This window comes from Lepidochelys olivacea (assembly GCF_965140295.1).
Source record: "Lepidochelys olivacea isolate rLepOli2 genome assembly, chromosome: 1".
Taxonomy (NCBI): Eukaryota; Metazoa; Chordata; order Testudines; family Cheloniidae; genus Lepidochelys; species Lepidochelys olivacea.
This window is the reverse complement of record NC_140411.1, coordinates 37409410-37425259: the sequence shown is the minus strand read 5'-3', so window position 1 is coordinate 37425259 and position 15850 is coordinate 37409410. Positions and strand designations below refer to the sequence as shown.

At 40.9% G+C, this 15850-nt stretch overlaps 1 long non-coding RNA gene across 2 annotated transcripts in view; it reads right to left on the bottom strand.

Annotated features, from left to right (window-relative positions):
* Positions 1-10485: 10485 nt before the first annotated feature.
* The window catches only part of LOC311513060, a 43647-nt gene continuing 38282 nt past the window's right edge, over positions 10486-15850 (bottom strand). For both annotated transcript variants that reach the window (XR_014709640.1, XR_014709641.1), the window contains exon 4: positions 10486-11689. This is a non-coding gene — a long non-coding RNA (uncharacterized lncRNA). The remainder of the gene's footprint in view (positions 11690-15850) is intronic.

Here is a 15850-nt window from a genome sequence, read left to right as displayed (position 1 = left end):
GACTAGCGGCTAAGTCCTGGAGAACAGGTGGGAAAAAAATGCATCTTAATCAAACGAATGTGCAAAAATACACCAAGGTATCAGTGTTAGCTCCTTGGTCTGAAGATTAGAGCAAAAGGAAGCTACCATACTATAAGTTCACTAATGCTAGAGATCCTGTGTATGTTACATATTCTCAGCTCCCCCTTGACCTTTACAATCTATAGTAACTAAACTGAATGCATTCCTTGCTCCATTCAGTCTTTGCAACTCCATCTTTTAAAGAATACGTATTAACTGGGGTTGGACAGAAAACGTTGATGGAACAGGCTGTTGGAAAAGGCTGTTTCAGCAAAACCAAATTAGTTGGCAGGAACATCTCTATTCTGACAATTTACTATGGAAAAGTTTTGAAACAATTCAAAATCAAAATGGATTGTTTTGTTTTCACTTTTATATCATAGTTTATAAAAGTCCAAACAAAATGAAATACTTCATTTTGATTTCTGATCAATTTGATGTTTCTGAATGGAACTATTTTGGAATTTCCATTCAGCAGCAAATATTTAACGTTCATCCTAATTTGGGATCAAAATAAAATTTGAAATGTGGGAATTTTCCACAAGATTGATATTTTATTTTACCAGCAGTGCAAATAGTAATGCCTCACTGCTACACTCAAGTGTTTTCTATTTCTTTCACTGATAGTAACTAATATTTTGGGTGACACATAATTATGATCAGTACCGGTGGTGTAGCATTTATAGAGGGGTGGTCTAAGGAAAATTAACTACAAAGGAAATATGCTCCCAATAGTGCTGGTAGGTGTAATGTGATCTGAATTATATCATGCAATGGAGATAAACACTAAAGGCTACACATATTTGCATTGATAATTAATAGCCTCTTATTTGGACTGATAGTAGGGAGTCTTCCCCAAAACATGGCATCCCAAAAGCAGTAATAGCTCATTTTCATGTGACAAAAAAAGATTCTATTCATTTGAAAAAGCCCAACAAACTAAGATTCAGAAATGGATTGTTTAAATTCAGGATAAATGGACCAAATTTATTCCTGGTATAACTGCATCTGCATTGACTCCAATGGAGTTAAAACATCAGTGATTTTGGCCAATTAAGTTTCCTTTGCCTTTGCCTTGTATTGTTTCAAGCCTGGCACCTGCTTCCAAGAAAAAAATGAACTGATGGAAGATTTGCCTGTTCCTTTATTCAAAATTGTTCTGGAAAAATATTTAGAGTGAAGTTCTCAATAGTTTCAGCACCTGAAAGTCAGCTCTGGAAAGAATTAGAGTTGGAGGATAATGTATGCAGATCAAGAGGCCATGAGAAAGATAGTATAACTTCCTTATTCATTTGCAATGCACTGAAAGATCTTAAGCCCTGGAGTCAAATTGCCCATAGAGAATACTCTTCTGAAATGAGGGTAACTAATGAAAATATTGATCCTGGCAGCAACCACTATGGCCTTTCACCCCACCCTAACTCCCTGCCCTTCTTAACCAGGACATGATGATGACAGGGCAAAGAGAGCTTGGTTTGTTTGCTATCTGATAAACAATATTTTAAGTTTCTCAAACATCTCTTTGGGGGCGGGGGGAGTCTGCAAATGAGAGTGGAGAACTGAGGATTTCTTGCAATTTTTCATTAAAGACATTGAAGTCAGGGAAGCGGAACTTTGAATTTTAGTTTTCCACTCTAGAAAAGCAGCCTATCACTGAGGAAATTGTTTTAGTTAAGAGACTGACAAGTTACTACTTGGGCAATCATAGCTCTTTGTCAAAAGGCGCAAGAGCTTCATGGGAGAGATGCGTGACTGAGACATTTGCTCTGTCTAAAGTGGATTAAAAGGCACATGTTAATAAATGGGTTTCCCAAGCTAGAATATGGTTGGAACATCATGCCAACATTATTATTACAGAATAACTATGGCCAAGATGTGATGATAAGCAAGGGAGGGGGGAAAAAACAGATCATTGCTCAGAGACAAAAATTTCTTGAAGAGGGCATTACACTCTCACAAAATTCTGGTTACTAGCTGGACAATATGTCCAGAGGAACATGTACGTCTCAAGGGGATACTGATTAATGACAGACACATTCCATCTTCTGACTCAAGCAAGCAACTGCTATTGATTTCAATCCACATGTGCATGCAAGAGTAGAGTTTGGTCCAAAGTTGTATCCCACTTTAACTGGTGTCATTTACTCAAGAAGAAAAATAACAGATTTAGTGAAAGATGAAACAAGCAGAAAAGCGGTGGGACTCAGAAAAGCAAGGTAAGGAAGATTAATTGTGTTTACAATATCTTTTAATGAAGCACAGTACTACTTCAGCTCTTCTGCTTAGTGCTCAAATCCCTAGGAAGAAATGAAGGACTGAGAAGGGCTTAGAAGGAAAACATCGACTTGAAGAAATGTGACTCTGCTGGCAAGGAGGGACATGAAAGCTAAAGAAAAATTAATTCAAGAACCTGATTCTGCTCCACTGAAGAACATTGGATGAAATCACCTATCTTGAGTTCAGAATTAGGGGTATGCAGCAACAAAAATGGTTTGAACTGGATAGAGTCACACTGCCCAGAGTCCTGGTTGCTCTGTTAGCTGGAATTACTATTCTGTCTCAGAAATGCATTCTTAAGAAAGAGCTACTTTCTCTTCCAGCATAACACCACTGACACCAGGGAAGTTAAACTAGCAGAGAATTTGGTCCATAGGGCAGAGTAGGCAGAAAGAAGTGCTGGTAGAAAGAATGTAAAGTCTAGAGGCATAAAAGCCCATGAGGTCCTCTCCCTCAATGATTCCCCATTGTACCTTTACTAATGCTTTGTTTCATGGATGCCTCAAAGGGCTAGGCAATGGGGCTTCAGCTTTCCCTTGGATTATCACAATCAAATGTATATTTCATGTCAGAAAGACAGTTACTTCCTTACATCTGTACTTAGTGTCATGTACTTCATATACTGGTATGTTACTATCAAGCCCTTAGACCTTGATATTGCATTGTCCTTAGGAATCGCTAATCTAAACGCTATGCCCATAGGTATAGCCACATATGTTTTTAAAAAATTGGTAGACCTCTTTAAGACTGAGCCTGATAAGTTTATGAAGGGGATGGTATGATGAGATTACCTACAACGGCATGTGGCCTGTCTGCAACTGCTAATAGCAAATATCCTCAATGGCCGGAGATGAGACACTAGATGGGGAAGGGTCTGAGTTACTACAGACAATTATTTCCCAGGTGTCTGGCTGGTGGGTCTTGCTCACACACGCAGGGTCCAACTGACCGCCATATTTGTGGTTGGGAAGGAATTTTTCACTGGGTCAGATTGGCAGAGACCCTGGGAGTGGGGAAGGGGGTTCACCTTTCTCTGCAGCATGGGGCATGGGTCACTTGCAGGTTTAAACTAGAATAAATGGTGGATTATCTGTAACTTGAAGTCTTTAAACCATGATTTGAGGTCTCTCGTAACTCAGTCAGAGGTTAGGGGTCTATTACAGGAGTGAGTGGGTGAGGTTCTGTGGCTAGATGACCATGATGATCCCTTCTGGCCTTAAAGCCTATGAGTCTAAGAGTTGCCCAGAGAATTCTTATGAGCCACTGGAAATATACATTGAATTGCTCATTTATCAAGTAGCTTAATGCAATTACTTGAATACATGTGTGTAAATCTTAGCAGCAAGAAAAAGAGAACTGTGATCCAATCTCCTTTACTTGACTTTGAAAACTTCTGCTAGACTGTGTGGAAGTGTCCATTGTGTAATATATTTTCTATTTCTTATACAAAGGTGTTTCTTTATTACAGTTACTTTAAGAAAATAAATAAACTCTTTGATGCATAAAGCCCAGCAGGCAGCTTGTGCTATGCTGATAGTGACAGATCAGCGAATACCCTCGCATTTCAGTATTCTGTTGTGAGCTGTCACTGCTTCTTGTGTTGAATATGGAAATGAGAGTGATCACAGGCCATTGTGACCCATGTGGAAAACTGAATGTAACATTCACTAGTGAAGGAGAAGGGCTGAATTCCCCAATTCTGCAATTGGTAGAATGTGGGTTGACTGCTCAGTCTCCGCAGAGGTCACTAATGTCAACGGAGGGCTGCATGGTTGCAGCAGTCGACCCATGTGTCATCGATTTAGGATTTGGCTCACAGCTATATAACATACCTTGGCAACTACAGCAAGGGTAACTTATGAACTGTTCTCATTCAGCTTCCCCAGGCATTGGCTTTTCTTCAGATTCAGGATTACAGCTCATCTATGTTTTTTTCCTCTCAAATATTTATCATGGAAAACTGCACAGTGAATCATACCCTATTTTCAGGCTAGGATTCCTCTCTCATATTCCCCTCTCTTGAGTCCAGCAAAGCAGTACAGTGTCTAGCTCCATAATCCAGTTTATTCTGGACGATTTGCCATTAGGACTCCATCATGAGAGAGAAGATGGTTATATTTATGCTTTTCTCCTTCAGTGAGCTGGAAATATCAAGCATTGTGTCAGTCACTGTGGATGTGTTCCTATTGATTCCTGTCAATTGTGTTTGCCAAGACTGACGGCCAGAGGCAAGAACAACCTTTGACAGAAAACTCCTCATATGTCTGAACACCTTCCTCTAGCCTTTGTTACTGTTTGCCTAGCTGATGCCAGTGTATGTCATAAAGCTCACACAGAACAACCCCTTCCACCACATCACATCAGCTGTGGGCCAGCTATTTCCATCAAAGCTATTGTGGGAGTCCAGGGCCAGGTATTCAGATGGCAGGGGGAAGGGTACAGATTAAAAGCCTGAACAGAATAGACTAATGTCCTCTCTGCCTGTCTCACTAAGGCGCAAAGACACGTGACCAATACCCTGAATACACGAGGCATTGCCCTGCATCTTCACTTGGCTCTCTTCCGCCAACGTAAACATCACCACCAGAGGACAAGAAGCATGGTGGACTCAATTCTGAATCACTGTAATAGATTTCTCCTTCATCTAAATCTTTCTTAGTAGGTTAGGAGTTATAGACAGACTCTCTCCCCTACTGGCTGGTGATTTGCAACCTCTTTGTTTTCTCATCCATTACAGAAGTGTGGCCAAATAAGAGTGGACATCTAAGGACACTTTATAAGGCCCTAACATAGCATTGCTGGATATGGCTGAGATTGTGGCACCCCTGAACTTGCTACACAAGTCTTGGCTGGTGTCTCCAAGCAGGGACTCAACATATGGCGGCGGTCATGGCACACTTGCATTTTGCAGTTCCTTGAGAACTGCTTGCATGTTCTGATATACCCCAAACACTATGGGATACGTTGAAGTCTCCTGGGCGTCCATAGGCAACTGTAAATATTCATCATACAGAGAACAAAGTTAGAATGTTAGGTTAAGGAAACTCCATGTTCCTAACAGAATAGTGCCACATATGATACATGTATGCACAGTGTTGTTGTAGCCCCATGTTGGTCCCAGGATATTAGAGAGGCAAGGTGGGTGAAGTACTAGTTTTTGTTGGACCAACTTCTGCTGGTGAGAGAGACAAGCTTCCAAGCTTACACACAGCTCTTCTTCAGATCTGGGAAATGTACTCACAGTGTCACAGCTAAATACAGTCCTTGCTATTGTGTTCCATGTTGTATTTAGCTATGACACTGTGAGCACATTTCCCAGACCTGAAGAAGAGCTCTGTATGAGCTCAAAAGCTTGTCTCTCTCACTAACAGAAGTTGGTCCAATAAATATTACCTCACCCAGCTTGTCTCATGCATAATACATAATATTTTAATTCTCTATATACCTCGCCCTATATATTACTTCAAGAATATTACTATTTTTCTAAATGAGATATGCTAAGAATGGCACATAGATAGTAAGCTCTATGGGGTAGGGACCATCTTTTTGTTCTGTGTTTGCACAGTGCATCGCACAATGGATCCCAGGGTTGTGACTGAGGCTGTGGGCATTATCACAATACAAATAAATAAATAACAATATAAAGATGCACATGCCTCCATCTGGGCGGGTACACAAGAAATCCTGAATCTTCAATGCAGAAATCTCTAAAGGAAATGCAAAAACAGTATGTACCTTGTAATAGAACAGATTATTTCTATGTACAAAGCATTAAATGATCTTTACTATGGTAATGGGGACTTCCAAGAAAGACTTTCAGAAGCAAAGAGCTGGATGATCATAATGGTCCCTTCTGACCTAAATATCTATGACAGGGGTCGTTGAAGATGAAGCAATTACAGCTCCAACTCAAATGAGCAGAAATCAACCTGAATCAACAAAATGCCAAGAAAAATTGAAAGACAGAACACAAAGGCTGAATATGAGGCTGCTATGTCTTGCTGAGGGGGAAGGAGGAGGAGCGATGCTGTCAATTTTAAATAGCTTTCTATAAGAAATCTTTTCATGAAAGGACTTGTATCCTGCATTTTGAATGAGAAAAAGAACATTGCAGCCCTTTACCAGAACCTATTGGTGATAAAACACCAACAGCAGTGATGATAATATTCTTGAATTTCCAAGCTAAATAGAGGGTTTGAAAATTAACCTGTCACATGGACTCTATAATTTATAAGGAGAAAAGAGAGTCTTCCCTGATGTCTGTGCTGCCAGTCAAAGTAGGAGAATGCATTTTATTCCAGTAAAAAGAAAATTGTTAAAAGACAAAGGATCATTCTTTGCTTTCCTGAAAGAAAGGATTTATTATATATAGGAATCAAGCTTAGTTCTTCCATAGCTTAGAAGACTAGCTTATTACTTTTCTGGATTGCCTGGAAAATCAAGAAGGACCTCAGCAATTCATGAGTGAACCCAGAAGACCTCTATTACCAGGAAGATGGACACAGATGAATTCTAAAGCTTCATGGAAGACAGGAGCTGGCCACCCAGGAATCATAAAGAGAAAGAAGTTGAGAGGAGCCCTGGCAGTTCATAACCATTAGAGGCAAGTGGTCACTGTAGCATTACACATAGCTGGAGACAGAGAAAGATGACAGGCTCTGGCCACCAGAGAAGAAGACCAGAACATAAGAACGGCCATATTGGGTCAGACCAAAGGTCCATCTAGCCCAGTATCCTGTCTTCTGACAGTAGCAAATACGAGGTGCCTCAGAGGGAATGAACCAAACAGGTAATCATCAAGTGAACCATCCCCTGTCGCCCATTCCCAGCTTCTGGCAAACAGAGGCTAGGGACACCATCCCTGTTCATCTTGGCTAATAGCCATTGATGGACCTATCCTCCATGAATTTATCTAGTTCTTTTCTGAACCCTGTTATAGTTTTGGCCTTCACAACATCCTCTGGCAAGGAGTTTCATAGGTTGACTGCGTTGTGTGAAAAAATACTTCCTTTTGTTTGTTTTAAACCTGCTGCCTATTAATTTCATTTAGTGGCCCCTAGTTCTTGTGTTATGAGAAAGAGTAAATAACACTTCCTTATTTACTTTCTCCACACCCAGTCATGATTTTATAGACCTCTATCATATCTCTCCTTAGTCGTCTCTATTCCAAGCTGAAAAGTCCCAGTCTTATTAATCTCTCCTCATATGGCATCCGTTCCATACCCCTAATAATTTTTGCTGCCCTTTTCTGAAACTTTTCCAATTTCAATATATCTTTTTTGAGATGGGGTGACCACATCTGCATACAGTATTAAAGATGTGGAAATACTATGGATTTATATAGAGGCAATATGATATTTTCTGTCTTATTATCAATCCCTTTCTTAATGATTCCCAATGTTCTGTTCACTTTTTTGACTGCCACTGCACATTGAGTTGATGTTTTCAGAGAATTATCCACAATGACTCCAAAATCACTTTCTTGAGTAGTAACAGCTAATTCAGACCCCATCATTTTATATGTATAGTTAGGATTATGTTTTCCAATATGCATTACTTTGTATTTATCAACATTGAATTTCATCTGCCATTTTGTTGCCCAGTCACTCCGTTTTGAGAGATCCTTTTCTAGCTCTTCACATTCTGCCTGGGACTTAACTATCTTTGTATCATCTGCAAATTTTGCCACCTCACCGTTTACCCCGTTTTCCAGATCATTCTTCCAGAAGGAAGAATTTTACACAGTTTGAAATTGCAAACTGATACCAGGTCCTCAACATGGAAACTATGGAAGGTATCTCTCAAGATCCAGCTGGTCCAAGGGAATGGAGAGATGTACAGGACACATCTGTGGATGGCAGCTCAACGCCACTGGTAAGGAAATCGACCTTGCCCACAAATACTCTCCAAACATCCAAGGGAGAGAGAAGATCTTTGTTGCAGATTCTATACTCAGAAGAATCAGAAGAACATTCTGCAGGACACAGGTGGACAACAGGGTGGCATGCTGGTTCCTCGGAGACAAGAAAGAAGATGTCACGCTAAGATTGGATAGGCTTCGGAAGTCGACAGACAAGAATCCATTGGTTCATATCAGCACTAATGAAACTGCATTATGGGATATCTCACAGATAATATATTACTTCAGGGAACTCATAAATAAAATAATGTCCAAGCAATCTTCTTGGGGATACTTCCCACAAGCGAGGAAGATAGAAGATTCTGGAAGTGAACCCTGGTGAGGCAAGTGGTGTAGGGTGGAGGATTTGGGAGTTTTAGAACATAGGTCCACTTTCTATGGGAAGAGGGGGATGTATAGTTTGGATGGCCTCCACCTCATTAGAAAGGGAACCAATCTCCTCGGGGATGACCTGGCTAGAGTAGTCAGGAGGGCATTAAACTAATTACAAAAGGGGTGGGTAAAAACAGGTAAGATTTGAGTTCTCATTTATCACAGAATCAAGATGTTGAGAACAAAACTAAACAATGACCCAGAGGATATGAAGAGAATAAATTCTTTAATTGGTTATATACCAGTGCTTGGATCATGTGTAACGAACAAGAGGAATTGGAATTGCTCATTTATGAGCACAAATTCAATTTAGTTGTTATTACTGAAACCTAGTGGGATGGTTCGCACAACTGGAATGTTAAAATAAATGGTTATAACCTATTTAGGAAGGAATGAGTGGGCAAAAAGGGAGGGAGTCAGAAATGGCATTATTTGTTTCCAAGACACTGGTAATCAGAAGAAAATAGAATGTTTATGGATCAATGTCATAACAGACAAAGCACAAGAAGAGGTATTAGTTTGTGTCTGCTACAGACCACCAAATCACACTAGGAGACAGGACGACTGGCTCATTACACACTTATCTATAATCTGAATGGAAAAACTGCGTGGTCGTGTGGGGTTTCAATCTGCGTGACATAAATGTAGGACTGGAAGGGACCTTTGATAGGGACCTTGCTTCACTTGAATCACTTTCAGCTTCTCTGTTGAGTTGGGATATTTTCTGTTGTATGAATGAAGCAACAGTTGTCCTGTCCCCTAGTGTGATTTGGTGGTCTGTAGCAGACATTAAGTAATACCCCATTTTGTGCTTTGTCTGTTATGACGTTGATCCATGAGCATTCAATTTTCTTCTGATTACCAGTGTCTTGGAAACAAATAATGTAAATAAGAGCAGAAGCAAAACTGTGATTGTGGTCCATGCTTGCAGTTAAATGTGCACACTGCGTCGTAGCAAATGGATTAATGTACAGATGGCAATGACTTTGTTTAATGCTATGCAAGCTCAACAGAAAGCCATCAAAATGCACAGCACCATGTAGAGTCAAATGCACGGTGCCATCTGAGGACCTGATATGTCTGGAGCAATCAGCTTTGCTAGTTATTCATTGCTGTGGGTAAAATGTGCACTGTATGTTTTTTTTCCCCCTAAAACGTCTCACGTTTCCCCAGAATACATTCTGTGCCATCCCAGGGGGGCCTGCTCCCAATTTGAGAACCTCCGCTTTACAGTTATAGATTCAAGGAGCTCTATTTAGCTTAACAAAGAGAAGGTTAAGGGGTGACTTAATCACAATTGTAAGTACCTACATGGAGAACAAGAATTTGACAATGGGCTCTTCAATCTAACAGATAAAGGTAAAACATGATCTAATAGCTGGAAGTTGAAGCTAGACAAATTCAGATTGGAAATCAGGCGTAAGTTTTAGTGGAAAGAGTAATTAACCATTGGAATAATTTACCTAGTATTGTGGTGGATTCTCCATTAATGATAATTTTTAAATCAAGCTTGGATGTTTTTCTAAAAGCTCTGCTCTAGGAATTATTTTGGGGATGTTCTATGGTCTGTGCTATACAGGAGGTCAGACTTGATGATCACAATGGTCCCATCTAGCTTTGGAGTCTATGAATCTTAGTAGATTTCTTAATGTCCCAAGTGAAAAAAGGGTTTGATTAAAGTAAACTTTGGCAATGTCAGAGAACGGGTACTGCACTGGAATGTGCTGCAAGTTTGTAATTGTGATGTAATGGTTTATTGAGACAAGGGTATGTCAGTAAAAAGAAAAGGAGTACTTGTGGCACCTTAGAGACTAACATATTTATTTGAGCATAAGCTTTTGTGAGCTACAGCTCACTTCATCGGATGCATGCAGTGGAAAATACAGTGGGGAGATTTTATATACACAGAGAAAATGAAACAATGGGTGTTACCATACACAGTGTAACGAGAGTGATCAGGTAAGGCGAGCTATTACCAGCAGGAGAGAAAAAAAACCTTTTGTAGTGATAATCAAGGTGGGCCATTTCCAGCAGTTAACAAGAACATGTGGGGAACAGTAGGGGAGAAAAATAAACATGGGGAAATAGTTTTACTTTGTGTAATGACACATCCACTCCCAGTCTTTATTCAAGCCTAATTTAATGGTGTCCAGTTTGCAAATTAATTCCAATTCAGCAGTCTCTTGTTGGAGTCTGTTTTTCAAGTTTTTTTGTTGAAGAATTGCCACTTTTAGGTCTGTAATCGAGTGACCAGAGAGATCGAAGTGTTCTCCGACTGGTTTTTGAATGTTATAATTCTTGACGTCTGATTTGGGTCCATTTATTCTTTTACATAGAGACTGTCCGGTTTGGCCAATGTACATGGCAGAGGGGCATTGCTGGCACATGATGGCATATATCACATTGGTAGATGTGCAGGTGAACGAGCCTCTGATAGCGTGGCTGATGTGATTAGGCCCTATGATGGTGTCCCCTCAATAGATATGTGGACACAGTTGGCAACAGGCTTTGTTGCAAGGATAGGTTCCTGGGTTGATGATTTTGTTGTGTGGTGTGCAGTTGCTGGTGAGTATTTCCTTCAGGTTGGGAGGCTGTCTGTAAGCAAGGATTGGCCTGTCTCCCAAGATCTGTGAGAGTGATGGGTCATCCTTCAGGATAGGTTGTAGGTCCTTCATGATGCGCTAGAAAGGTTTTAGTTGGGGGCTGAAGGTGATGGCTAGTGGTGTTCTGTTACTTTCTTTGTTGGGCCTGTCCTGTAGTAGGTAACTTCTGGGTACTCTTCTGGCTCTGTCAATCTGTTTCTTCACTTCAGCAGGTGGGTATTGTAGTTGTAAGAACTTTTGATAGAGATCTTGTAGGTGTTTGTCTCTGTCTGAGGGGTTGGAGCAAATGCGGTTGTATCGTAGAGCTTGGCTGTAGACAATGGATCGTGTGGTGTGGTCTGGATGAAAGCTGGAGGCATGTAGGTAAGTATAGCGGTCAGTAGGTTTCCAGTATAGGGTGGTGTTTATGTGACCATCTTTATGCGGATACAGACTACCACAGCTGCTACTCTGAAACCTGTCAGTAAAAAGAGGATGGCAATTTTATTTATTTCTTATTCATCAGTTATACAAGATATGAATCACTAACAAACACTTTTTACAACATTTCCATTGGAAGAGAATAGTTGAGGACCCTCCAAAGATGTGAGTAGAATATCCCTGCTGGTGGGTGGATTAGTTTAGCACATGGGTCATAGACTTAACGGGTCTACAGGTATTGTGACAGGGTCGGGCCAGATGGCTACAGGAGAGTAATAGAAGGCAGCTATATTAGCCCCAGGTTAAGTAGGTCCCTTTTCCCTGGGTAAGGTTAACAGGGAAGGTTCCAGAACAATCAGGAACCTTCTGGAGACAGTTAAGACAGACAGGCTGATTAGAATACCTGCAGCCAATCAAGAAGCTGCTAGAATAAATTAAGGCAGGCTAATCAGAGCACCTGGGTTTAAAAAGGAGCTCACTTCAGTTTGTGGTGCGCATGTAAGGAGCTGGGAGCAAGAGGCGCTAGGAGCTGAGAGTGAGAACGCATACTGTTGAAGGACTGTCAAGCATTATCAGACACCAGGAGGAAGGTCCTATGGTGAGGATAAAGAAGGTGTTGAGAGGAGGCCATGGGGAAGTAGCGCAGGGAGTTGTAGCTGTCGCACAGCTGTTCCAGGAGGCACTCTAGATGGCTGCATTCCACAGGGCCCTGGGCTGGAACCCGGAGTAAAGGGTGGACCTGAGGTCCCCCCAAACCTCCCAATTCCTGGTCAGACACAGGAGGAATTGACCTGGATTGTGGGTTTATGAAAACGGCCAATCTGAGGACTGCTGTGAAGCTCCAAGGCGAGCAAATCCGCTAATAAGTGCAAGACCCACCAAGGTAGAGGAGGAACTTTGTCACAGTATGTTCATACTGGAGTTATACAATGTAATTTCCGGCTCGTGTAGACATCTATCATGCTAAAAATAGAAGTGGTGCAAGTAGCAGGAGGGACTAATCACCCCCAAATATGTACCTAACCAAATTCCTAGTTATGTACTTGGGTTGGCTAGCCCCTCACACTACTGCAGATACACTTCTGTTTCTAGTTAGCTAGCTCGAATAGAGCTAGCATGGGTATGTCTACTTGATCTTGAAATTACACTTTCCAGCTTCAGTGTAAACATATTCTGTGCTGAAGGATTGTCTAGGGAAGGAGGGCTCAGACTTTTTCATTATTAAGACAGAATTTCATCCAGGTACTCCCGTATTGAGCCCAGTAACCTCATTTTAACATGGAAAGTCTTGCAATGCATCACCCCTCTGCTTTGCAATGACCCCTCTTCCCACTGGCATGCCTTTATGGCAACTGCTACAATGGCTCACATGGGAAAATAATATTAGTAGAGGATCAAGTGAATTGTTAGCCATCTCTCAATGCGATTTGGATTCAATGAGGGGAGCCAAAACTTTTTGCCCTGCCATATCTTTGTGGCCAGTTGTCTATGGAACATTTGCAATCAATGGATCATAGTTTGGAAGCCACTGTTCTAGAGTACATGTCTCCTAATGCTGGCTGCTTGCTAAGTGAATATCCACAACAAAAGGATATATGTTCTATATATTTACACTTATGTAGATTAGAACCTGCTGAAAGGCAACACAGTGGTTGGCATTTGGAAATGATCATGGGTAAAATTTCAGCATCATTATGCCATGTGCTGCCGCCATGGCCTGAGACATATTGTGTAAATGAGTGTGGCTGTACCTGGGCTGTCATGTATTCAGGACAGGGCTGTGTGGTGTGACACACATTGTGGTAATGTTACACTTTCTAATCCAGGTGATACTAGCTATCCTTGGACTTCATGCCTCCTGACTACATTTCCTGATCCTCATTACCATCCAGAATGACAGTTTGATGATCCCACTGCAGAACCAATTTGGAAATAGAATGTAACTTAGGTATCTTGAAAATGACATCCCAATGCACTGACTGTAGTGAGAGTGCTCTACAGCTGGCTGCTTAGTACGTGTGTCATGTAGTCATCTGAGGCTGAATAACACTGCAATGCTAGGAGAGATTCCTGAGATCAGAATCTGGCCAACAGTATTTTTCTAAAAATGCATAGAAGAATAGTTCATAAAAAGGAGAGTACTACTAGGACCAAACACAACTGTATTTCAACTGATGATTAAGAGAGCTTTAAACTAGGAATTTGGGGGAGATGATTGGGAGATGTCCAGGTAATCTCCACGCCGGATTTTAGCATTGAGAGGGAAGAAAACAAAGTAAGCAAGGATACAGCCGTAGGTAGGAGAATGGACATAAGGAGGAAGGGCAGTCTGGATACCAGTCTTATAGGTCACACTGGCTGTAGAATGACCATGCCTAATCCGGTACAGAATGTGAGTGAGGCCAAACAGCAAAAATTAAGATGTTTGTACACCAATGCGAGGAGCCTAGGTAGCAAAATGGAGGAACTAGAGCTCCTGGTGCAGGAAGTGAAACCAGATATTATAGGGATAATAGAAACATGGTGAATAGTAGTCATGACTGGACTACAGCTATTGAAGGGTATGTGCTTTTAGAAATGACAGAAATAAAGGTAAAGGTGGTGGAGTAACATTGTATATCAATGATGAGGTAGAATGTAAAGAAATCAGAAGCGATGGAATGGATAAGACAGAGTCCGTCTGGGCAAAAATCACATTGGGGAAGAAAACTACTTGAGCCTCCCCTGTGATAGTGCTTGGGGTGTGCTATAGACCATGGGGATCTAATTTGGATATGGATAAAGCCCTCTTTAATGTTTTTAATGAAGTAAAGACTTTAACTTCCCAGATATAGACTGGAGGGTGAGTGCTGGTAATAATAATAGGACTCAGATTTTCCTAGATGCGATAGCTGATGGATTCCTTCATCAAGTAGTTGCTGAACCGACTAGAGGGGATGCCATTTTAGATTTGGTTTTGGTGAGTAGTGAGGACCTCATAGAAGAAATGGTTGTAGGGGACAATCTTGGTTCAAGTGATCATGAGCTAATTCAGTTCAAACTGAATGGAAGGATAAACAAAAATAAATCTGCGACTAGGGTTTTTGATTTCAAAAGGGCTGACTTTCAAAAAGTAAGGAAATTAGTTAGGGAAGTGGATTGGACTGAAGAACTTGTGGATCTAAAGGCAGAGGAGGCCTGGGATTACTTTAAGTCAAAGCTGCAGAAGCTATCAGAAGCCTGCATCCCAAGAAAGGGGAAAAAATCATAGGCAGGAGTTGTAGACCAAGCTGGATGAGCAAGCATCTCAGATAGGTGATTAAGAAAAAGCAGAAAGCATACAGGGAGTGGAAGATGGGAGGGATCAGCAAGGAAAGCTACCTTACTGAGGTCAGAACATGTAGGGATAAAGTGAGACAGGCTAAAAGTCAAGTAGAGTTGGACCTTGCAAAGGGAATTAAAACCAATAGTAAAAGGTTCTATAGCCATATAAATGAGAAGAAAACAAAGAAAAAAGAAGTGGGACCACTAAACACTGAGGATGGAGTGGAGGTTAAGGATAATCTAGGCATGGCCCAATATCTAAACAAATACTTTGCCTCAGTCTTTAATAAGGTTAATGAGGATCTTAGGCATAATGGTAGCATGATAAATGGGAATGAGGATATGGAGGTAGATATCACCATATCTGAGGTAGAAGCGAAACTCAAACAGCTTAATGGGACTAAATCGGGAGGCCCAGATAATCTTCATCCAAGAATATTAAAGGAATTGGCACATGAAATTGCAAGCCCATTAGCAAGAATTTTTAATGAATCTGTAAACTCAGGGGTTGTACCATACAATTGGAGAATTGCTAACATAGTTCCTATTTTTAAGAAAGGGAAAAAACGTGATCCGGGTAACTACAGGCCTGTTAGTTTGATATCTGTAGTATGCAAGGTCTTGGAAAAAATTTTGAAGGAGAAAGTAGTTAACTACATTGAGGTCAATGGTAAATGGGACAAAATACAACATGGTTTACAAAAGGTAGATCGTGCCAAACCAACCTGATCTCCTTCTTTGAGAAAGTAACAGATTTTTTAGACAAAGGAAACACAGTGGATCTAATTTACCTCGATTTCAGTAAGGCGTTTGATACCGTGCCACATGAGGAATTATTAGTTAAATTGGAAAAAATGGGGATCAATATGAAAATTACTGAAAGGTGAACTGTCAG